The sequence below is a fragment of the Callithrix jacchus genome, chromosome 3, assembly GCF_049354715.1.
Source record: "Callithrix jacchus isolate 240 chromosome 3, calJac240_pri, whole genome shotgun sequence".
Classification (NCBI taxonomy): Eukaryota; Metazoa; Chordata; class Mammalia; order Primates; family Cebidae; genus Callithrix; species Callithrix jacchus.
The window spans coordinates 161,294,602-161,320,497 of record NC_133504.1 but is presented as its reverse complement, the minus strand read 5'-3'; the positions used below and the strand labels follow the sequence as shown (position 1 = coordinate 161,320,497).

Here is a 25,896-nt window from a genome sequence, read left to right as displayed (position 1 = left end):
AAGGGAAGCCCACAAGATGGAGGTTTAGGTAAGAGGAACAAAAGCTTAAGCAACATAGTTACAAGATGGCTACTGCTCCCCACAATTAATTAAAAAACAACATAGTATAGATTTGCTGTTACAAATACCATATTAGCTGGCAGATTTTAAAACTCCTTTATAAGGTTCTTAAAAAGAAAAATCAAAGCATTATTTGGGTAATGACTTAAGTGTGGCAGGGTTGCTAATCATATCTATTTTACATGTATCCAATTACTTTAATAATAAAAGTAAGATTCAATGTGCAGAATCCAAATAGCAGTTCATGGTATAGTAATAGGAATTTTAATCTTTGATATTTAATCAGATGTTTACAGGAATATAGACATTTAATATTTTTATTGTTTATACAGATATGTAATTTCTTCTCATTTTTACTCATTCCATGATCTTCAGTTAAGCATATTTCATCATCACTGCTGTAAATCTTTTCTATTGTATGGATTACATTATATGCTTTAGCCATAAAGTAAGAAAAAATAATGGAGCTTTCAAATAGTTGTGCCTCTTGTCTCCAATGAATGTAAGATAATTGCATTAAGAAAGAGAAGCAAAATGTTGTGCTTTTGCCAACAGGAAATGGTTATCATTGTCCAACAAAGAATAAAATAAACTATGTAGATAAAGACTCTGCCTTGATCCAAAATAAATCAAGCACAACTAACACATTTATCCTATCTTTCAAAATGGATAACAGATTCCTTGTTGAATTCAGATGAGCTGGTAACAGGTTAAACTTTATTGTTGTATTGCATAATTATAGAAAAATAAGAATCTCTTGTCAAGAACACAGTTTCTTCTTAACTTCTCTGAGACAGAAAAAAATCTCATGGCCAGGAAATAGATCTGAGGAATATAACCAGACAGATAAAACATGCATAAATTATGTAGTAACATATAAACCATACATACAACTGTACTTTAATTCATAAATACAAAATACTCTTATAAAAGTTTATTTACACAAATACCTAGTATGCACATATTTTATGTAGTGCATTGAGCTAATTTATTTGCACATATTATTTATGAATTAAAGGTATTTTATTTAGTTGCATCAATAAATGTTATATTAATTTTATATTTATATTTTTATATTTGCTTTATGTGTTTATTTACTTAGTCTCAGGAATAAGGACTAATATATTTTGCAAATGTGGAGCACATGAATTTGGCAGTTTTAATAACCAACTCAAGCTGGCCAGCTGACACATGACAAAGAAAGAAATTAATTCAAGTTTCCGTAAGCATTCAAATAGGCTTATAAACATTTTTCTGTAATGCAGAAATGAGAATATAGTCTGAGAACACATGTAAGCTTACATAGTGCTTATTTTATGGAGGAAAGTCCACCCTCTTGAAATTTCATACATTAGTTCAGTAAAAATATTGTCATAAAATTAAAATCTTCAACATTTTCAACTTTGATTAAATATCTTTTAACACTAATCCAACCTTTAATGAGAGCCAAGTTTTAACTAGAGTTATATGCTTCCTTTATTAGCTTTAAAGAAGTTACAAATACATTTTACAAATATATTTAAATTATAAATATTTTATATCTCTTTTGACTGGCATTATGAAATGTATATGTATATGTATATATATATTCTCTCCTGCATTGTACTTTCATTCCACCATACTCCATTCAAGAAAGTAGTTATTTCTGTAAGATGTTGGTTTAGGCAAGGTAATATGTCTGAAAGCAAAATTTCATACAAAATATTCTGTTTTCTCAACACCTGAGACTCTGAAGAAAGTTATTGTATTGCAGAAGGCATGAAAAGTAGTGATAATTTTCATGAAACAAGCAGAATAGTTTGAAAGTAGATAACACATGTGTATTGGTCAGGGTTCTCTAGAGGGACAGAAGTAAAAGCGTAGATGTATGTACGAGGAGATTTTATGCTCACAAGGTGAAGCCCCAGTAGTCTGTCTGCAAGCTGAGGAGCAATAAAGCCAGTCTCGATACCAAAATCTGAAAAGTAGGGAAGCTGACAGTGCAGCCTTCACTTTGTTGTCCAAAGCTTGAGAGCCTTTAGCAAATCAACGGTGTAAGTCCAAGAGTACAAGAGCTGAAGAACTTGGAGTCTGCTATTCAAGGGCAGGAAGCATCAAGCATGGAAGAAAGATGAAGGCCAGAAGACTCAGCAAATCGGCTTATTCTACCTTCTTTTGCCTGCTTGATTCTAGCGGCGCTGGCCACTAAGTACATGGAGCCCACTTAGATTGAGGGTGGACCTGCCTCTCCCAGTCCACTGACTCAAATGTTCATCTCCTTTCACAATGCCTTCACAGACATGCCCAGGAGCAATACTTGGCATTCTTCAATTCTACCAATTTGACACTCAGTATTAACAATCATGGTGTGTTTTTCTCCAATAATAGAGATTGTGCCAGGTTGGGAGAGAGGCAAAAGAACTGTGAGAGCTTCATTTTGATGCTTAACCCTGCATTGGCAATGCAGTAAAACCCCAAAGAGGAATAGCTACTTGATGCATGTAGACAAATGGTATTCTAAACAGTTTTTTTAAAATTCCATCATGAAAGCGTGACCCTAGAAATGCAACAACCACTAGATTTCTAGGGGATGCAGAGAGGCTGCAGATCAAATATTTTACTAACCCCATTAAATGAGAATTCAAAACATAACTAAATTGATTTTTTAAAGGGTTATAATATCTCTTGCATATGTAAGTACTTAACTCTGGGTGCCAATATCTATATCCCTACATATATACATCTACACACATCTGTTTCTATAATAAAACTTTCTAAGAAAGTCTAAATTTTGAATCTATACATATTTTATACATATGATTTCCTATTATCAATTAATTAGTAAATAGTTATGGTTGTCTTTACATGTTTTTGTCAAATTAAAAAATGTTTTATGTGTTTATACATATATTTCCATATATATGTAAATATATGTACATGAGGAATAAATTCTGAAAATATTTTTACATAGTGTCATTTATTCATTTATATTCTCACTTTTGTTTACTTCAGTTGTTCACAATATTATAAACAATAACTTTTAGTGATTGTTTTATTTTATTATTTTTAAAAATATTTTAGGTTCAGGGATACATGTATAGGTTTTTCATATAGGTAAATTATTCTCATGGAGATTTATTGTACAGATAACTTCATGACCCAGGTACTAAGTTTACCACCCAATTGTTATTTTTTATCCTCCTCTCTCTCCTTCGACCCTCTACTTTCAAGTAGGCACCTACATCCTGCTGCAGCTGACAACTGTACATCCCACCACACTGCAGCTACATTTGCTACTGACACATGTAAGTGAGGATGAATCCCACTGCTACTACCCTATGAAATGCTAGCACCACCCATTGGAATGTTGTGACCAGCAATCCAGGAACACATCAGCCCTTCTACTACAGAAGTCTCCTAACCTCAAGAAGCCAAAGAACAAAGCAGGAAGTTAATATCAGTCCCCCAGAGTTAGATAGGGCAGGCAGTTCAAGAGTCCTGAGCTGAGGCTAGGACCCCTAAAATCTTCCAGAAATGAAGCCAGTCAACTAAACCCACCTTATACTACAATCAAATCCTCAAGGTAATCAAATAGGATTAAAAAACAAAAACAAAAACAAAAAAACAGCCAAAGACAGCAACCAAATATTGATGGAACATCAGCCCACAAAGATGAGAAAGAACAACTCAAAAAGCCAGAATGTGTTCTTTCCTCCAAATGACCACAGTGGTTTTCCAGCAAGTTTCTGAACCTAGCTGAGATATCTGAAATGACAGGAAGATAACTCAGAATATGGATACGAATAAAGATCATGGAGATTCAAGATAACATTGAAACCTAATCTAAGGAAGCTAGGAATCACAATAAAATGATGTGGGGGGTCAACAGACAAAAGCCAATATAGAAAAGAATGTAACTGACATGATAGAGCTGAAAAACATACTACAAGAATTTCATAATTCAATTGCAACTATTAATATAAGAATAGACCAATCTGAGGAAAGAATATCAGACCTTGAAAAATGGCTTTCTGAAATAAGACAGTCAGACAAGAACAGAGAAAGTGGTATTACAAGAAATGAGCAAAACTTCCATGAAATATGGGATTATGTAAATAGACAAGATCTATGACTCACTGGCATCTCTGAAAGAGATGGGTTGAATAGAAACAACTTGAAAAACACATTTTAAGAAATCATCTATGAGAGCTTCCTCAACTTAGCTACAGAGGCCAACATTCAAATTCAGCAAATGCAAAAGACCCCTGCAAAATACTTCAGAGTAAGTTTATCCCTAAAACACACAATCATCAGATTCTTGAAGATCAAAGTGAATGAAAACATGTTAAGGGTAGCTAGAAAGGACAGATCACCTACAAAGGGAAGCCCATTAGACTAAAAATTAAGTGGACCTCTCAGCAGAAACTCTACAAGATAGAAGAGATACAACATTATTAAAGAAAAGAAATTCCAACCATGAATTTCATATTCAGCCAAGCTGAACGTCATAAGCAAATGAGAAGTAAGACCCTTTTTGGACCAGCAAATGTTAAGGAAATTTGTTACCACTGCAACCATACAAACAAACCTGCATAATAACCAGTTAAAATGATGACAGGATCAAATCCACACATATCAATACCAACCTTGAATGTAAACAGATTAAATGTCCCAATTAACATGCACAGCATGGCAAGCTTGATAAAGAAGCAAGACCAAATGATATGCTGTCTTCAAGAGATTCGTTTCACATGCAATGACACCTATAGGCTCAAAATAAAGGGATGGAGAAAAATCTACCAAATGGCAAAGAGAAAACAGCAGGGGTTGTAATTCTAATTTCAGACCAAACAAACTTTAAACCAACAAAGATTAAAAGAGACAAAGAATGGAATTGCATAACAGTAAATAGTTCAATATAAACAATAATTTATTGACTATTGTTTTTTCCTGTCATAGGCATTGACTATATTATAATATTGCTATAAAATGATTCTTTACAGAATCAGAAAAAAGGAGCAAGTTAATACTGATTTAATATTTTTATTTGGTATCTGCACACTTATTTTATTCAACAAACATTTGATTATCTTCTACGTGCCTTAGAAAATCCTACAAGTTAGATATATGGTCTCAAACAAAACAAAGCCCCTGTTCTCAAAGAGCTTATGTTTCAGGGTAGGATAGAGAAAGCAAGGAATGTAGATAATTAAAAAAATAGACAAAACAACATTTCACGTAGTTATAAGCGCCTTGAAAGAGAATAAAGCATGACAAGGAGAAAATGGCAATGAGGGGCTCTGTTACTAAACTTTTTCTCAATAATTGAAGAAATGGCTCATAAATTAAATGTATTCCTTTATTTGTTTCACTTAAAACATGATCTGATAGTGATCAGAGCAAATGAGCCATATGTCCTTCTTTATTCTTTTGCCACAGGAAAGATCTTTGTTAGTTCAATCAAATAGCAAAAAGCAGTAATATTTCCCAAAGAAATATACATTTAAAGAAAAACGATATAACAATATTTTCAGGATATCCCCACTTTAATACATTATTCTTCCTGTGTGAAGGTATAAAAATATGGAAAATGTTTAAATCTTATTTTAATAGGTGTCTTTGGAACTTGATGTAGTAATTTGTAACTGTAGCCATTAATTTATTATTTCATTAACTACAGAACCAGAAGATATAGTTGTGATTTGGAAGGCTCTGACATTGTGTTCTTTCTTTTTCTTTTTTCCAGTAGATAAATGAAATGTAGCAGGAAGTCCAAACTTTAGAGTATGAAATTAAAGGTTGTTCTGTAAAATTACAGTAACTTTTCTTATAGAAATCTATCAGGATGAAAAAGAAACTCTTCTATTAAAAGAATACAAAGTTGACTAAATAAACATTTTTTGAAATAAAAGGAAAGGATTATATAAATTTAATATTTAAACATGTATAACAGTTTTTCTCTATATATAAAAACAAAATTAAAAAATAAATTCCTAACCTTAAAGTATCTTCACTTTTTGCTGGTTATTTACTGGTGAACAAAGTTACTTTTCGGAAAATTATTTTCCACTGCACCATCATCTTTGCACTGCAAATGTACCAATGTAGGGTATTTGCCAGTAAACTCCAGAATTATCTCAGGCATTGAAGATTCCTTGCCTTCTCTATATGAAGGTATCTTTATGTATGTGGCTTGTAATAAACAAAGATTTTTAAAAAATGATGCCCCAGAAAATCTCTCATAAGCTGAACAAAATTCAAAAATTGTGTAAATTGTTTCCAGTGGTTTAGGATAAACTCATGGAGTTGTAATATTATCTGTAAATGTGTAAAGATTTGAATAGGCATAATGAGCAATGCTGCTGACATTTAAGGAACTTAAACCATCTGTCTGTTACCAAGGGCTTTGATATGCTGTCATTGTATTAGATGAGAGTACGAGGAAAGACTGGCTCAATCAAATCAGACATTTTACAATATGCTTAAAGTTGTTTGAAACAATAATGCTCATATTTATTCAGTGAATGTGACATGTATTTTGTGAGCACTTACTTGGCAGATGGTAATGTGCATAGCAAAATCATCCCAAAGAAATATAAAGTTTCTAACAGGCAGGTGCTTATACTTGAATTGTATATTCTGTATACATTGAGTATACTAAGGTGCATTTTTACAATTGAGATATGTACTTTGATACATATGTTGCCATTTAACACAATTTTATCCCATATCATGACAAAATTAAAAATAATTTTAGGTTTGCTAAGTACCAACTAAAAGTTAGACTCTGGTCTAGATGCTTTGAAGACCTAAAAAAAAAAAAAACAGAAAAGAAAGATCTCTAAATTTATAGAGCTTACGCTATAGCAGAAGAGAAAGAGTAAGTAATAAATAAATCTTTTAATGCATTACAAGTTATGGTTATTTGAGAGAAAAAGAGATCAGAAAAGGAAAGGACAAGATTTGTGTGAGAGGCAATAAACAATTTTATGTTGAATGATCAGAGCATGTCTCATTGAGAATTTAATTGTGCAAATACTTGAATAAGGTGAAATAGCCATGTGGATATCAAGGGAAACAGTGTTCTAGAAAGAGAAAACAACAAGTGCAACAGTTCTGAGGCTCAACAATATTGTCTATGTTTAAAAGGAATTGAAAACAGGACAGTAGGTTTTGATGGGAGTTAAATGTGTGATGGGGGGATAGTGAATGAGATTGAAGACCTAATAGGGAATTCCAATCATGCCAGCATTACCAAAGGACTTTGTTTCTGAATCACTGAATTAATTGCGGATCCCAGGCTTTTGTATGGTAACATGATCTCACCTGCATTTAAAATGATCACTGTGATTGCTGAGGTAAATTTCCACAGCACTGGCCATGGGCACTATACAGGGTGTAAACATTTTTTCAAGTTAGGTTTTAGAATTTGTCTTCCAAAATAATTATGAGGACCTAATTTACAGGATATTGAGGGCTAAATTTCATACTTTACCACCCCAGAGTGTCTGCTGGGGCTGTACATGTAGGTAGAAATTCAGAAAACCATAGTTAAGTACAAAAATAATCCTTTCATCCAATAAATATTTTTTAAATTTTCCATAAGATTTGGTACTGAAGATAGAGCAGCAAACAAGCACTGTTGATCTCAAAATATACTTTATGTTTTCAGGAAATTCATACATCCAGTGAATACATAAAGTCTGCTTAATATCTGGATGATAAATAGACTTGTTGTTACTAAATTATTCTTCCTATAATATTGTTATTCTAGTGTTTAGGAAGCGAGCACACAAACATAAAAGTTCTGAGGTATTAATAGGTAGATGAGACTGCTCACATTACACAATTCAGTAAGAGTAATAGTTGCTCATTGAAGCCTTTCTTCATCTATACAGCTGACTCGGCAGTCACTTGGCTCTTCAGTGTACAGTAAGACCTCTGGTCCTTGCTAATTTTCCTGGTGAAGGCTTTTGATGAGTTCCCTATGCCTGTGTTCTTAAGAATGGGGAACAGTCTCATCTTTGAATCCTTCATTGTTCTGCTCCAGTGAACTGAAAAAAAAAATTCTTTAAGATGTGATTGTGTATCTGAAATTTATTCCCATATAATTTTGAGAATAATTCAAAATGTTGTAGATAATAAATCATTTGCATATATAAGAAACCAATTTTTAAAATTCAAATCTCTCCGTTTGTGAAAGTGACACAATAATAAGCTACCTTGCAAATTATTATAATAATTTTTAAAGATAAACGAATGGTAGTTCCCTGATTAAACTGAGTTTCAGTCTTATTATTAATTAATTACAGGTATCATTTTATCCTCAATTGTAATTTAAATTATAAAAAGGTTAAGGGGGCTAGCTTTCATAAAGTAAGCGACCTCCGTGAACTGAATTTATCAATTTCATCAGCTTTTATCTTGTCCAGAATGAATTGTAGATTAATGATTTCCAACTCAATTCTTAAACCCTACTTCAGCAATCCAATGTGTATCTCAAAACCTTTCCCAATTAGCAAAACACAACTTTAATTAGTTCACATAATTATAAAGCATATTTTATATAAATATATATATTTATAAATTTACTCAAAGTATTTTTAATGAATAAGGATAAGATGGATGAAATAAAATGGACAATATAATACATATGTAATAATTATGCAGCAAACATATTTTCTAGAATTTTTATTTTCTAGATGATGCCAGAGCTAGTATTATCCACTTAAATATCCATCAGTATAAAGCACATGTGAAGGCAAAAGGCATATTTCAGTGAAAACTTAAAGTGGCTTTAGAAAAAGATAAAATTGAATTAATATTTAACTATTTTTTTTAAAGGGCCTGATTTGGCAGGTTTGAAAAGCAGATGGCTCATCGAGGCTGACAGAGCTTACTGAGATCTGAAAAAGTGAATTTTCTCTATTGGTTTTGTGGTGCCAGCACATTTTAATCCATAAGAGAAGGGTAGTTTGTTGTAAATGATGGTGTATTATTACTAATAAGAAAATGAACTGTTTTGCTTTTTGCTAAAATATTTTAAAATTATTTATAATATTTAATTTAGAAAGAAATATAATTGTTCCTAAGTGAAAGGTCCTTACCAAAGAGTGAATTCAGGATTTTGCTTGGTTGCGGCCAACCCAAACTCCCTCCTTTCAATGGGTGATATACAGTTGCCCCATGATATACACAGAGATTGATTCTAGGACCCCCACATATACCAAAATCAGTGCATAATCAAGATGTTCAGCCACCCCTGTGGAGCTCATGTATACTAAAAGTCAACCATTCTCATACACAATGGTTTCAAATCCCACAAATACTATATTTTGATCCACTTTTTAAAAAATCTATGCATAAGGAGACCCAGGCAATTCAAACTTACGTTGTTAAAGAATCAACTGAAATTCTTGCCTTGCATCCCCTAGAAACTGTAAGAAGCTCAATATTTTGTGAGCCTTTTTGAAGAAATTGTATCCAACATTTAGAGATGTTAATTGGCCAAACTACCAAATAATTAACATAGAGTCCACACAATGTTTCCTTTACCAAAATTCATTAGAGTGCCTAACTCTAGTGTTTTGGATTATACTGAATATAAATCACTTCCATCAGTTTTTCTTACTTTGAGGAAAAGAAAATAGTTGGCATTATAGTTTCCACTGAAGACTTTCACAAGGAGGCACTACTTAAAGCAAGGTCATATATTCAGAACAGGCCAAGTACAGTAGAAAGGAAGATGGGATCTTGTTCTATCTTCTGACATTTTGTCCCTAATATAGTGCAACAGGAGGAGTCAACAAAGATCTTAGTTAACAGATACAAATACTAAAATGACTAAAAATAAGAATTTCAAACGCTGTTGCAGGCTGGGCGTGGTGGCTCACGCCTGTGGTCCCAGCACTTTGGGAGGCCGAGGTGGGTGGATCACGATGATGGATCGAGACCATCCTGGTCGGCATGGTGAAACCCGGTCTCTACTAAAAATACAAGGAATTGTCTGGACGTGGTGGCATGTGCCTGTTTTGCCTGGTCCCAGGAGGCGGAGGTTGCGGTGAGCTGAGGTCGTGCCACTGCACTCCAGCCTGGGTAACAAGAGAGAAACTCCGTCTCAAAAAAAAAAAAAAAAAAAAAAAAAAGCTGTTGCAGAACAACTTTATCAACAGAAGAGCAGGCTTTTTGGCTAAGGATCTGTAACGAGAATTCTTTGAAAGGAAAAGCATTGACTCATTGGTAACAGTCATGTGGTTATGGAGCTAAACACAGGGAAGCAGAGGTATTGCAATATTTCAGCAGGGGCTGTGGGAATTGCTATGTTTCTAGCACATTAAGATTTTTTGGACTATTTGTACACTTAAAAATATGTTTCTGAAGGTGGTTTGACTGGGTGTCTGGAATACAGAGGAGGCCTTTTTATGAGTTGTGAACATAAAAATAAGATGCATTAGATGATTGGGCATGGGAAGCAAGATACCATGTACCTCTGACATGACTGCCCTTAACAAAGCTGAAGCTCACATTTTTGATTCCAAAACTCATCTGCGTTAGAGACTAAGACTCCCCACCAGTGACATTTCTGAAGGGCAGCATCTTGAATTGTAGTGTATGTGAATTGTTTTGGATTTATGTCTATGACACCAGATGAGTTTAGAAGTGCATAATTCAATTTAAAAAATTAAAAACACAAACGTTTCTGACTTTGCTTTCCTGGTTTCTGTAAATAAAATAATGATGAATGGCTAGGAGCAAGCAATTGGTTTCTTTGTTCTTTGTCCGTTTGAAACTCCTGGTTAGCTCTCTGACCAAAAGCTTATTTATATAGACTCCATAGGTTAGGAGGACAAAATGCCATTTTATAAAATATTCCTTGTCTGTCCTTTTAGATTTCCAGAGCAGTGGATTAAATGAAAATTGGACTGGGCAGTTAAAGCAATTTTCACATAAAATGAGTGGGCTTTGCCTGGACTAGGAACAGTTGACTCCAGAATTAGAAGAATGTGTAAAGACAGAATTTATGACTGTTTTTTTTTTTTTTTTTTTTTTTGAGACGTTCTTGTTACCCAGTCTGGAGTGCAATGGCACGATCTCGGCTCACCGCAACCTCCGCCTCCTGGGTTCAGGCAATTCTCCTGCCTCAGCCTCCCAAATAGCTGGGATTACAGGCATGCGCCACCATGCCCAGCTAATTTTTTGTATTTTTAGTAGAGACGGGGTTTCACCATGTTGACCAGGATGGTCTGGATCTCTTGACCTTGTGATTCACCCGCCTCGGCCTCCCAAAGTGCTGGGATTACAGGCTTGAGCCACCGCGAGCAGCCTATGACATTTGAATGAAAGTTTACTAAGTATGCAGTATTACATGAAGGTGTTAGAATGATGTTATAGAAATACTTTATCTGTGACATAATATGTTCTCAGAAAAACACCAAATCACCTTCTGAACCACCATGACTCTTTGCTTTACTTTGCCTAATATGCAATGAATTGAATTTTGTAAGAAATAAGACCAAAAACACTGAGGAAATTGAACCATTGGTAGGATACAAATAGAATAGTAAACTGATTATACAGTGAATATGGCTATAAGAAGCATCTGGCAGTTCAATGCATGAACATTTATGAATGGATGTTTTTCAGGATAGATAACCAACATAAAAAATCTAGATGATGATACAAAAAATTGCATACGGCCCTTTGTATTGGTTTAACAGCCTGGTCTGAAAGGGTTGCTTTGAAAAAATTCACCTGTGTCATTTATTGGTAAGCAGGTAAGCATAGAGAAGCATGGCTGAAATCAATGATGAACCCTTATAATTTACTCAATTCTTTTTGTTGTTATTTTCATTCTTTAATGCTCACCTTGTGTTCATAATTTCCTGAGTGTTTATGGATTTCCAGAGCAAAAACTAATTTAAAACTTACCACGAAGGGAAAAAAACGATCTAGAATATCTTTCAAAAAACTCTGGGCACCTGTCCGTGGTTGTTTGCTGGCCTTCTACACCGTTCAGTGCATTTTCATTAACACTCACCACACACTCACAGGCAGCCATCTGTGTCTCTGTCTTTAGGAAGTTTTATCCTACAAGCCTTTCCTCATGACACTGCTGCCTATTACATAAATCACAGAGACACTCAACTCCTTGGAATCAAATCAGAAACCCACAAAGCTGACTGCTGTCAGAACTCATAAGGAGTGCAATTAATACATTTATTATTTAGGAGTAGAGCTGTTTTCATTCCAGAAGCTCATGCAAAATTGGAGTGTTATTTTGAGTGAATATCAAAGTAACTAAGCTAAAAGTGTCTTTTCATCTTTGGGTTCACCCTTTTGACAGTCATTAGGTTTTCTGCTTCATCTCTGCTTCTGTAAGCTCTGCTAGTGTCAGATACATAATTCATTCATTCAATCAACAAAGATTCATTTAGTGCCAATTTTTTTGTGTCATGAACAAGACAAATCCTTGCCAACATGGAGTTTATGTTCCAGATTTTAAAATTAACTTTGTAGTTGACGTCACAAACGTAGTGGCATTTTTAAAATTGAAAAGGAAACAGACATTAATAATTATTGTGTTAAAGAGATATAAAATCTTAAAAACTAAATGTCAAATTGACAGTCAGTATTAGCAGATATAAAATACAATATAACCCAATATGAGCTGAAGCAAAGTTTAATAAATATTTGTTTTGGTAGAATTACATTTTTTTCCCAAAAAATGTAAGTAGAGAAGAAGAAACAGCAACTAACCATGAAAAACTATGGTATAAAATTCATTTTAGTTATGTGTGAATACACATACTACTTAGTTTAGGTTAAAGCAATATTTGCAGTGCATGGGAGACAGACTGTAAATAATGCTGAAAGAACTTGGCTTTAAGCTTTAAATTTTAAATCTTTTTAAAAAATGCTAAATTGACCATCTGGTCTTTTAAAGATAAATGTATTAACTGTATGAATTTATTTCACACAATTCTATAATCTAATTTTATAAGAAAGCATTATACAAATTTGGAATAAGACAGGCTTGTTTAAAGCTTCTTTATATTCAACAGTAAACAATATTGCCTTAAAAATAAGTGTAAGAAAAAAATCAGAGAATTTACTGTATCTATTATTATTTGAATTATGGTTTGTATTGAGTTATGGAATTTATATTCTTAAAGAGAGTAAACTAGAATCAAATATACTTTGGTAAATGTATGCTTATAGTCAACCAAGTGTCCCATAAATGTGTTAATATTATTTTGAACTACTGAATTACCATTGTTTTAATAATTAGGTATAAGTATAATAATAGCTATCATTTTAGCATCAAATGTGAAACTTTAATGGTTCATTAAATTCATACAACCCTGCATAGCATTATTAGCACCATTTCATAGGTCAGAAAACTGAGATTAATGGAATTTGGATAACTGGTTTATGGTTACATGGCTAGAAAAGGCACACCCAACACATAACACTAGGTTTTATGGACTTTAGGACAGTACTCATTACACCGCACATTCTATAATAGAATATACATTCTTGGTTTGTTTTCATTGTTAATTGGATTCAAGAGGCAATAGCTTTAAACTTCATAAAAAGAAAGCTGTGGAAAATTCATTCAACCAGGAGCTCCACAAGAATTAAAAGAGACCCTCATCTAACAGGTAGAAGTTGTTAAAATTAGTTAAGGGGTGCAACGATGCTAAATTCTGGTGAGATAACAACAGATTATTTTGCCAAGTTTTAGGGAGTGAATTTTGAAAAGAACTTTGGTAAAATAGAAGAATCTAGATGAACGTGATCAAAATTCTAGGTCAGGTGAGTTTAACAAAATGTTAGAAAACTGAGGAAACAAATGAAAACTTGAACACTGAGGTGTAAGCTGATATACATATGCATTTATATATTTATTTTATATAATTGTATTTCATATATACTTCACATATTGCATGTATATTTCAGAAATAAATTGAAAGCTCATATAACTGACATGTCTTGAGAAATATAACATAGCACTATAGAAGACCTCTTCCGGAAAGAAATCTAATCCCTTCTTCTAATTTGTAAATGTACATTGCTGTGTAATATACAATTTTATAAGTGTGCCACAATTCATTTGGCTGTTATGAACAAAGCTGCATCCTGTTTTAAGGTATACTTTTGGAAGTGGGCCAGAGGTTATAAGTGTCTTCATTTCTAAGTACTTATCTAAAATAGTTGAATCAGTATGTACTACCACCAGAAGGTAAGAACACTGTCCATTTTTCCACACTCTTGTTAGACTTTGTACTCTTGGCCAAGATGATGGATATATAGCAGTATCTAATTGTAGGTTTTAATTTTTTTTTTAACAAAGAAAAGAGGTTTATTTAGCCATAATTCTGGAGGCTGGGAACTTCAAGAATAAGTGGTCACATCTGGCAAGGGCCTTGGGCTGCTTCATAGCATGAAAGAAAAGCAAAAGGGCATGTTAGCATGTGTGAAAGAGAAGGGACAGAAGAGACTGGCCTTCTTTATAACAGCCTGTTCCTGAAAGAACTACTTTATTCCCTTGAGAACTAATCTAATCTCCAGGGAACTAATCCCAGTCTCTGGTGAAAGACAGTGCTCCATCATAATGATCTGATCACCTTGCAAAGGCCTCACCTGCCAACACTTGTACATTGGCAATTCAATTTCAATATGAATTTTGGCATGGACAAACCACATCCAAACCATAGCAAATCCTTTATCAGATATGTGTTTTGCAAATATTTTCTTCCAGTCTGTGGTTTGTCTTCTCATGTTCTTTTTTATTATTATGCTTTAAGTTCTGGGGTACATGTGCAGATTGTGCAGGTTTGTTACATAAGTATACACATGGCATGGTGGTGGTTTGCTGCATCTACTGTGCCATCACCACATTAGGTATTTCTCCTAATGCTACCCCTCCCTAATGCCCCATCCCCTGCTATTCCTCTCCCTAGCAGCTCCTTACCAGGCTCCAGTATGTGATGTTCCCCTCCCTGTGTCCATGTGTCTTCATTGCTCAGCATCCACTTATGAGTGAATATGTGGTGTGTAGTTTTCTGTTCTTGTGTCAGTTTGTTGATAATGATAATTTCCAGTTTCATCCATGTCCCCGCAAAGGATATGAACTCATCCGTTTTTATGGCTGCTTAGTATTCCATGGTGTACATGTGCCACATTTTCTTTATCCAGTCTATCATTTATGGGATTTGGGTTGGTTCCAAGACTTTACTATTGTGAACAAACATACGTGTGCATGTGCCTTTGTAACAGAATGATTTATAATCCTTTGGGTACATACCCAGTAATGGGATTGCTGGGTCAAATGGTATTTCTATTTCTAGATCCTTGAGGAATTGCCACACTGTCTTCCACAACGGTTGAATTAATTGACCACAGCCACCAACAGTGTAAACATAGGTTTTAATTTATATTTCCAGATACCTAGTTAAGAGAAACCATTTTTATATTTGAGAGGGAGCTGTAGGATGTGGATATTAAATAATCCACTGAGATTTGGCTACAATATAGACCTTACCATTTCTCTAGTGTTGAATTTTTCTCTCCAGTGGAACCAGGAACAACCTGAGTCAGTAGGCAAAAAGATAGCTTGAGATGCATGTACCCTTTAGAACCCAAAATTATCACTAACCTCTGGTTTCTGAAATCTCATCACTTTACCTATTGACCTTGACCGCTCTCTGAAATCAGTGTACCTGGAGTCCCCTGTCTTAAAAGCAGAAATCACCTAGTAGTCTGTTCATTGTAACTCCCATGAAATTTCTTAAATTTTTATGCCATATACTCAAATCTTCTTTGCATCTTCAGCTCAGTTCCCTATGATTTCAAAATGAGGATAGAGTTCTCACTGATGACACACCCAGTAATCTGTTTTATAATTCCAAGTACTTGGAACTAAGGAGTGATAATAAAAAGTGGTTTTTTTTTATGATGTGAGAGATGAAATTGTCGCTAGAAACATAATCAGACCTCTTGCATCTTAACCTTATAACCTCAGAAGAATCTAAGTAATCTCTTTACTCATGTTAGGAAAGGATAAACTGAGGAAAGAATGAAGACTAATATTAGTATTGACGGGGTCAAAGAAATTTCTGTTATTCCAAAAAAGGTTTTTGAAGCATTATTGTCTGCTAGAAATAATATGTTATAAAATAATGACATAATCATTTCTTAAGGACTTACAAATACGTTATACTTAGTCTCTTGCATTCATCATCTTAACTTCCAAAACAACCCTCTCATTTAGAAACTATCATTGTTCCTATTTTACTGATGAGGATTTTCAGGCTTAAAAAGGTTAGATAACTTGTACTAAATAACAAAGCTAGTAAGAGCTTAAGCCAAGGTATTGCCATCATAGACTGAATACTTAAACATAGTTCCAAACTACCTCCCCAAGGCCTTAAAGCCATTGTAGAATTAATTTTAAATAATCTTTTGACCAAATGAGAATAAAAATAGGTATTTCTATTGATATATCTTCCTAACAGAGGGATTTTAGCTCGTATTTTCCATTTTTCTAAATCTCGGTTTTCTCATCTGCAAAATATAGAGTACATGATTCACGATATACTTGTAGTTTTTTTTTTTTTTTGCTTAAAATGGAATTAATTAGCATAAACAATGCATTGGGAAAAATGCGGTTCATAAAAACATCTCATTTAATTATGTAGCATTAACATTACTAGAAATAAAGCAAATATATATAATATTCCAATATAGTAACATATGATATAAATGCTTTGGAATATTTTCTGTCTCATTTACTATTTTCAAATTTGATGTATTCAAATGTGGTTTCTCTACCAATGGACAGCTATTGTGTCTTTCTGTCAAAATTATTTGTGATAAATCATAGTGAAGTATTTACAATGTAGTGATGGTAATAGAGAGCTTTGAAAATGTTAATAATGTTGTAACCAGTTAGGATTTTCAGAGGTTAACAAGAAGTACTAATTGACAGATTAATCTGAGGACCACTCATAGAAATAACAAATTAGTCAGATATCAGGTTGCTCCTAGACTCAAGATATGGAGTGAAGAACAAGGCTTAGAAAATGGGTAGAGACTATGATCATTTTTTTTTTAATTCCAATATTTGGGCAAAAAAAATTGCAAGGTTTTCTTTTCTGTAAGTCCTGGGTATTGTCTAGCAGAACTCTGGGGATTATCTGATTCTACAGGGTATGCTATTTACTGGCTTGCTATTGACAAGGCTCTTTACAACCCTGCAGAGATAGAAGTTGTAAAAACTGATTGTAATGCAAATAATTCCTGTTAATGATAAGCTATTAAATTATTTCCACTAGAAAACATAAATTTCTGCAAGTCAAATTTTCATGTGGACCAATATTAACATCTTACTGGTTCTCTCATTAATTAAGGAGTTGAATAAGAATTCTTCACACTTGAGTATTTTATATTTTAGTGATATTCATGTATTTATAATTTTGGAAAACCAGATACACTTTATCATAACCTCAGAATGAAGTCACAATCCTCACCAATTTTATCATAGGAGTAGTGTTGATAGCATAGTGTTACTAAAACTTTTGGGAAAATAATAAAAAAGGTAGAATATTAGCACATGATTGCTATCTATTGCCAATTTGCACTATACACTATTTAAAAAGAGAAAAACTTGAATTAGAATTAACAAACAGAGAAGAAAATAAAATAGTATTTAGAGGAATACTCTCTCTCTCTCTCTCTCTGGCCTCTCAACATAAATTGATTGAGAGTCCCATCATTTGGTTCCCTGTACATTTAGGAAAGTCATAAATTTTTGCCACTTAAATTTAAGTTGATTCTCCAGAACTAACTCAGACATCTTTTCTTCCTCCCAGGAAGAGGAATTTTGTATATTAAAATAAGCTGATCTTAAGGGTGTTACTGTCCCATTGCAAGTTATTTTTCGATTACTTTAAAGCTTCATGAGTAAAACATGAGGCTCTTAGGTTAAACAAAATATTAGAGAATCATTAGTATCCAAGAGTTCCAACAGTCAAGATCGTTGGCTTTGATTATTAGCATACGGCAATTAGCAAAAGAAAATAAGTTAGAGTTCTACTAATTTTTGTACAAATTGAAAACCACTTCAAAATAATTAAAAACTGATATAAAAAACAAATCCTTAAAGCAATCCAGTGTCCCCATATTTCCTTTAGTAGTAATGTGTCTGTGGAAACAGAATCACCCTAAAGGAAGGCGTCATGTACTGTACTTCTCAGCTGTAGCGTTCAAGTACAGGTAAAGAATGAATTCTCAGCAGAGTTACGGTTGCCATATTGTCTAGATAACGAACAAAAATTCTATGCTACTCCTTACTAAAATAATGAAGAATTACTATAAACCACTATTTTTAGGTATTTTTGATGGTCCCTTTTTCTGAATAAATATTGTAATTTTTTTCTTACATCTCTTATGCAATTTTATCTGGGTATATTAAAGGCAGGTAAACTATCTTTTATGTGACAGGTAACCAGATCATACGGAAGGGCAGTTGTCCATACAGAGAAAAACAAACTCCATTGTGATTTTTATCTTCATACAAACTGGAGATGACACTGTGTATGTTGTGACTGTCTTCTTTTCCTGGGTAGATGGCATGTAGAGATTTTGGCTACCAAAGAGGAACTGGCAGATATTGATAGACATAAGGCCAATATTAATCTTCTTTTTCCTTAATATTAGAACCCATTGGGAGATTGGCAACAGACAGGCCTAAAACAAGAGCAAATGTTTTCCTCACTCCTTGGAATTAGGTCATGGCCCTATGACACAGTATTAATCAATAAAATATATCATTCTCTGATATCTTTATCTTTCTTCCAAAAATGTGGGCTTAGTTAAAACTCTAGCAGCCACGGCCAGGCTCGGTGGCTCAAGCCTGTAATCCCAGCACTTTGGGAGGCCGAGGCGGGTGGATCACGAGGTCAAGAGAACGAGACCATCCTGGTCAACAGGATGAAACCCCGTCTCTACTAAAAATACAAAAAATTAGCTGGGCATGGTGGCGCGTGCCTGTAATCCCATCTACTCATGAGGCTGAGGCAGGAGAATTGCCTGAACCCAGGAGGCGGAGGTTGCGGTGAGCCGAGATCGTGCCATTGCACTCCAGCCTGGGTAACAAGAGTGAAACTCCGTCTCAAAAAAAAAACAAAAACAAAAACAAAAACAAAACAAAACAACAAAAAAACTCTAGTAGCCACTTTTGCAGCCATAAGTCAAAGGCCATAAAAATCCCCAAGACATTTTACTTAATTTCCTTATGTGCCTGAAGCAACATCAGGTATTACTCTCTCCAGTCCTCTCGTTAAATTGGAAAGTATGTTTAAACCACTGTGGTCAGTTTATCTTACACACAGCAGAATGTAAATCCTAACTTAAATGTCTATTTTCAAACCACTGGTCTCCTGAAGGGGAAGCAAAAAGATATTTTATTCCGTGAATAAGTTAAGGAAGCGAAATCTGGGCATTTAATTGTACCAAACAAAATTTGCCAAGCTGTCTTCTAAGTCATCCATCTCCAGAAGTCCCAACACACAGTTCCTCCTGTCCATTCGAAGTTTCTGTCTCTCCCAGGATTGCATATGGTATCATGGCATATCACATATTTAAGACGTTGAGAACTAACGTCTTTTTTTTTTCTTTCACAAAGTTCAGTAGCCACTGTCAAGTTCAGTTACCGCTTCCTAGTTCAATTATCATCTTCCTCAAAGGAGTTGATTTCTCTTATCTGATTATTGTTTTCTTTCTTGTATTGTCTGTCCTTGTGGATTGGTATGTTATTTACCCCCATCAATCCTTTACAGCCATTATTTTGTTGGAAAATATTAAAATTCTTGCCTAATCATCAGGGGACACAAAGTCAATGATTCTTTTTTTTTTTTTTTTGAGACCGAGTTTCGCTCTTGTTGCCCAGGCTGGAGTGCAATGGCACGATCTCGGCTCACCGCAACTTCCACCTCCTGGGTTCAGGCAATTTTCTTGCCTCAGTCTCCTGAGTAGCTGGGATTACAGGCACACGCCACCGTGCCCAGCTAATTTTTTGTATTTTTAGTAGAGACAGGGTTTCACCATGTTGACCAGGATGGTCTCGATCTCTTGACCTAGTGATCCACCCGCCTCGGCCTCCCAAAGTGTCGGGATTACAGGCTTGCGCCACCGCACCCGGCCGTCAATGATTCTTTTTTGGCAAATCTTTAAATATGTTCAGGTATGTACTCATTTAAGAAAATCCCCATCACAACATGAGTTCCTACTTCTTACTCTTTTTAAATGACTATATAAGCTTCTTTTGCTCCAAAAATTTAGCAAAGCATTCTTTCAGTTACATTTTTCTCTGACATTTAAATATTACATCAATTGATGTAGCTTTTTGCACATTTGCCATAAAATACATGAATAAAAATTAAAACGAGGTTTCCTATTTGTAGATTTATAAGTAAAGCTTTATTTCTTGAGATCTTTGAAAATTTCAAATACAGTAATTATCCTAAAATGATATCACCACAACCACCAATAATGTCACATCCTAAGCTTTGACTTTGGCTATACCCGTGGTGACAGTACTGCGGGAAATTACACTTACTTCATACTAATAGCATCTGAACTCTCATCTCTCATCTTAGATCTTCTCCAAATCCTAAGTGTGTGAAGGCTAACTAAGCACTGCCCAGAAGTACAAGGAGTTAATATCCTCTGAGACAACTCCAGGAAATGGGAAATAGGAACCATTTATACGCATGTCAGCATCGGCTTCCAGATCTTCATGGAGATAACGTTGGGAGGTTACTCAGGAGATTCCAACGAAGCATGCCCCCATTGTTTTCCCATTAGAATTACATCAATAATGTACTTCTATGATTGATTTGCTTCTTCTCTGTCTCCCTCTTTCTATTTCCTCACATTTTCTACTTTAGATGATCTCCCAAATAAGTTATCCCTACTCAAATTCTTGTCCCAGTCTTTGGTGTGAAGAGAAACGAAGCCATAAGAGGTATCCATAACCTTATATCTAGGTTTAAACATGCTCTTGGAGCCACTGCTGCCCAGATTCTCATAAACAAAGGGACTCAACTTATCAGAAGGCTATAAATAAACTGCAGATGGAGGGTGTAAAAGCATAAAAGAGAAAACTTTATATTTTACCCTGGTTTAAAAATATTTATTGATTATTTAAAAAGTTAATATATGTACATGACAGTGTAAAGGATCTGTGTAAGACACCGTAACAATATAAGAAGTGAGCTGTATAGTCCTTTGGGAACACTGAATAGAATGTCCAGGAACTATCTCATTCATCGTTCTATCAAAATATTTGATGTATAATAACCTAAGAATAGAATTTTAGAGTCTGAACAGAGTAATAGAAAAATAATCAAAATTCATATGAGGATATACTTCTATTTTGGTTGTAAAATTAAAGTGCAATTGCTTGTGCAATATGGTAAAAATAATAATGATCATCAACTCTAAGAGTATAATAATATTTTCATATTATACTGAATACTGGAAAGAATCCAGAAAACACACAGTTAATTGGTAGTTAAATTCCCAAAGAACTAAAGAATCAGGTAGTGGGGTGTGCTGAATCAACAACATCATAACATAACATTTTACATGTGCTGTTAATGGATATTTCCATGAATATTTGCTAGCAGGTCAGCTAATGCAGAATGATATTAGGCAAGAAAATTACTCACAATTGTGTTTAATAAAATGAAAAAGAATTGTCAAATGACACTAATAATAATAATCCTATAGCAGGCTAAATAATTCTATAATAATTGCAAGTATTAATCTCACTTTCTTCACTGATTATGAATCTCCTATATTTTCAATGTAATGGGATGGCAGATTATCTGCAATGAATTGTGAAAACCCAGCAATGACTTTGGCACTGAAGATCTCTCATCAATTGTGATAAATTAAAATCATTTTAGATTTTGGTTAGCTCTTGGTCTTGAGTAGATTCATCAACTTTACTTTTTCATGTGTCTTATAAAAGAAAGGAACCATTATAAATTCTTGCTGTCATTTCATGGAGCCAAAAAAATTGTAGTGGTAACAAAAGGTAGTTGACAGCATTAGTGTAAGTAACTATCTTGAAATACTGGAATTAGAAATAGATTTCCAATATTTTATATAACCTTGCTTCTTTGGGATAGAAAAGAAATGATAACATTGCTTATATTATAGATCCCTGCTATGAGGTAGCTGTTTTTAGCATGTCTATTGTATAATATTTTCCCTTTTTTCTGGGTAACTAATTTATTAGATATCAGTGTGGATTGCAAAACCACTTTTATTGGTGAAGGACACAAACTTGGGTTAGGTTTATAATTAAAAATAGCTGAAAAAGGGAAGAAAAATATTTCACATTAAAACATTTAAGTTTCACCAAAATGTTTATTCACTTTAATAATGATCCTTAAGGTAAAGAAAAACATTTTGAAATACAGTTATCAATCAGTGCAAGTCTAGCTGGCTATTTTTCATATTTGTTTAGTGTAAAATGTGTCTTGACATTCTGGTCTAATTCATTATGTCAGGTTACTTGTGAATTTTTATTATATTAATAGCACAGCATATCTTAAGTTCATGACACTTTAGAAATACACTATTAGGTGCATATTTCACCAAAAGAATTACACAGACACAAAGCCAAGATACCAGAAAAGATGGACGTCTGTGGTCAAGTATATACTCAATGAATGGACAGAAGCCCAGAGTTTGAGTGAGGTCTATAACTATTGTTCAAGACTAGGTTAACCTTTGGCTACTGACATAAATAATCTGTTCTGAAATTGTCACTAAATTAATCAGTACAGTTTAAATCCATGAAGACCAGATTAATTTTAGCCATTTTACCTCAATAAACAAATGGGATAAATTTTAGTTTGGTCAGTTTTTGACCTGATTTCTAACCATTTTACAAGAGTGAGAACTCTCCTGAAATAAGGGTCCTTAAAGCGATAGGTCTTTGGGCACAAGAGTTCAATAAATGATTGTTTTAAGTTATAGACTATTATATAGCACATGTAAGTTATATCAAATTTACGGATTCATATATGTAAACATATGATAATATTTGGGTTATTATTTTATGCTTTAATTATAATATTTCAAAAGTTGTAAAAGATTTAATATACACTTTTTCTAGATATGTTAGAGATAAACTAAACCTTACAGAATCTGCTTCTTTGATGATAATTTTTATTGCCTAAATTTCGGGCCTTATTTCCTGCATGTTAACCTTGTTCCTTATTGGTGAAACAAATTTTTATCATGCTAAGAATTATGAAAATATAATTATTTTAATGAAGAAAAGGGATTTTTCAAGATTGGGTCTTTAAATGCCTAGTAGTCACTAAATTTGTAAAGACCAAAAAAATCAAAGATTTTTATAACTAGAGACATTGGACAGAATAACTTTGCCAGCACTCTTTTTCGATTCATTTATTATATTCATTTCATTCTTTCTACTCCTCCTCTGCCATTCATAGAGAAACGATATTCAGGCTTGAGAGCACTTATGAAACCAAAGGTGGATTAATGAATCATCAAATGGAAAATAGCTAACCTAATCAGTGTTTGTGGTAAGTCCCATGTTTTTAGTGTCTTACTTTTCCCCTGGCTTCACCCATTCTTTTGCCAAAATCAACTTACCTTGTCTTAGGCTTACATACAGATCAACCTTGTGGAAATAAATAGAATTAAGTTACTTAATCAGGTAATCATTTCAAGTTAATTCATTAGATAGTAAATTATTCACTAAGAAATCAAACAAACTCTACCACTACTGAGTTAAATACATATTGTTTAAACATTCACATTTAAGCAGGTAGATATATATACAGAAAAATTTTCAAAGGATAGTGCTGTGGTTTGAATGTTTATTTCCTCCAAAACTCCTGTTGAAATTTAAGTTCCATTGTAACAGTACTCAGAGGTAAGACCTTAAGCAGGTGATTAGGCCGTGAGGGCTCTACCCAGTCCCCTCTTTCCCTCTTTCTCCCACTTCATCTTCCACAGTGTAATGAAACAGAAAGAAGTTTCTCACCAGATGTTGGGTTATCTAAACCACAAAAATAATCAATTTTTTTTGTCAGTTGTCTTTCTAGCTGATTCCAAACTGGACATTTTATTTTTTACCGAATTATTATTTGGTTTTAGTTCTCTTAAAAACATGGTTCATACTCAAGCTGTGAAACTTTAACAAGTGCTCTCAAATGCAGGTTTCTCACAACAGCAACAATAATAACAAAATATACAGAACTCATGAAAAGCTAAAATGTTTATAAATATCAAGCAAAACAAAAGTTAATAAAACTGACTGAACAAAAATAAATTTTTACCTTTTGCTTAGAATGCTGCTAATCTTAATCTTATTGTTCAGTCAAGAAAACTTGTCTTAAGCTAGCTACAGCCTTAAACAACTGTGTAAAGTATACCCCTGTATAATTCTGTAAATAGAATCTAAAGCATGTTTGTTTCTCTGTTCCTTTCTGCCTAGTTCCCTTCAAATTTAAAAACTACTTATATGTATTCTTAAATTACAACAGTATAGTGGTTTGCATCAGTGCAATAGAAATCTATTTTCTTTTGTAATGGAACACAATTGGAAAAACTGGTTATTTTACCAAGGCTTTAACTGGAATGGTGTGTTCTCCTTTAGGAAATTGAACTTGACTTAAAAAGCAATAAAGCCCTTGAGAAACTGGCCAAATACTCTGTGAATGCAGTCCTGTCATACGTAAATTTTCAGTGCTGCAAAAGAAATAGCACTTGATGTAAATTTTTTCAGCAAGGAAATTTTTATTTCTCTAGAAGTGTGCGTCTCACAGATGGAGCGATGGTGAGCACACACCCGAACAGGGGAGTAGAAGGAGTTCTTATCCCTGATGCAGGTAGCCCCTACTGCTGTGTCGTTCCCCCAGTGGCTAGAGTTGGTCCACACAGTCTAAGCAAATTCCGATTGGCTAGTTTAAAGGGAGCAGAGGTGTGAGCCAGAGTGGCAAGGTGAACAGTATGGCAGGAAGGACAGTTACGGGACAGATAACTAAATGTGACTCAGGTCAAAGCAGGGTACCAGGGTAACAGATATAAACTACTAATTAGAACTGGTGGGAAAGTTGTTTACTAAAACTAGGGCCAAGGGGGCAAAGAGAACCAGGAGGTTAAACTTTGAAAGGGAGAACAAAGAACCGAGGAGCTGAACTTTACTGATACATTGGTTCTTTGGAGAGGATCTTAGAACTCATTGTTCTTAACAATTTATAGGCTAAAACCTTTGAAGAAGAATTTATTTTATCCTACAGTCCTTATACAGGGTTTCTAATGTGTGATAAGTAAAGAATGCCCCTTTCTAACAGACTAGTAACCATAAGTTATCTTAAAACCTCAAGAGGAGAGGAATTCACCCAACTCATAGGTATTTAATGGTACAAATTCATGGCTGGGCTGCATAATGAAGTTGCATTAAAGCTGATTTTAAAGGCCTATATAGCAAGTAATTTTTCTTATAATTATTCTTGCTGTACTGTATACAAATAATGAAGGCAAGGAAAATAAAGTAAACCAGTACTATCATGATTTGTCTTTTAATAAAAAAGGGAAACTAAAGAGAGAAAATTATGTTTCAGAAACTATAGTATACCTGTTGTTAAATTCTAGTTTGTCCTAAATTTTTTCAATTTTTATTGTCTTCTACAGTTTAAATTATATCCGTTACAGAAATCAGCTCCTGGATACATCAGATTCAAGTCAAAGCCTAAAGAGCTGAGAAAGCAACTCCTAATAGCCCAGAAAAATGTCCTATCAATG

At 33.9% G+C, this 25,896-nt stretch overlaps 1 long non-coding RNA gene across 1 annotated transcript; it reads left to right on the top strand.

The window, feature by feature from the left end:
• LOC118152100 (uncharacterized) lies at positions 1-25,896 on the top strand. Its single transcript, XR_004740449.2, has 3 exons — positions 1-28; positions 23,577-23,669; positions 25,786-25,896. It is a non-coding gene; the product is annotated as an uncharacterized LOC118152100 (long non-coding RNA).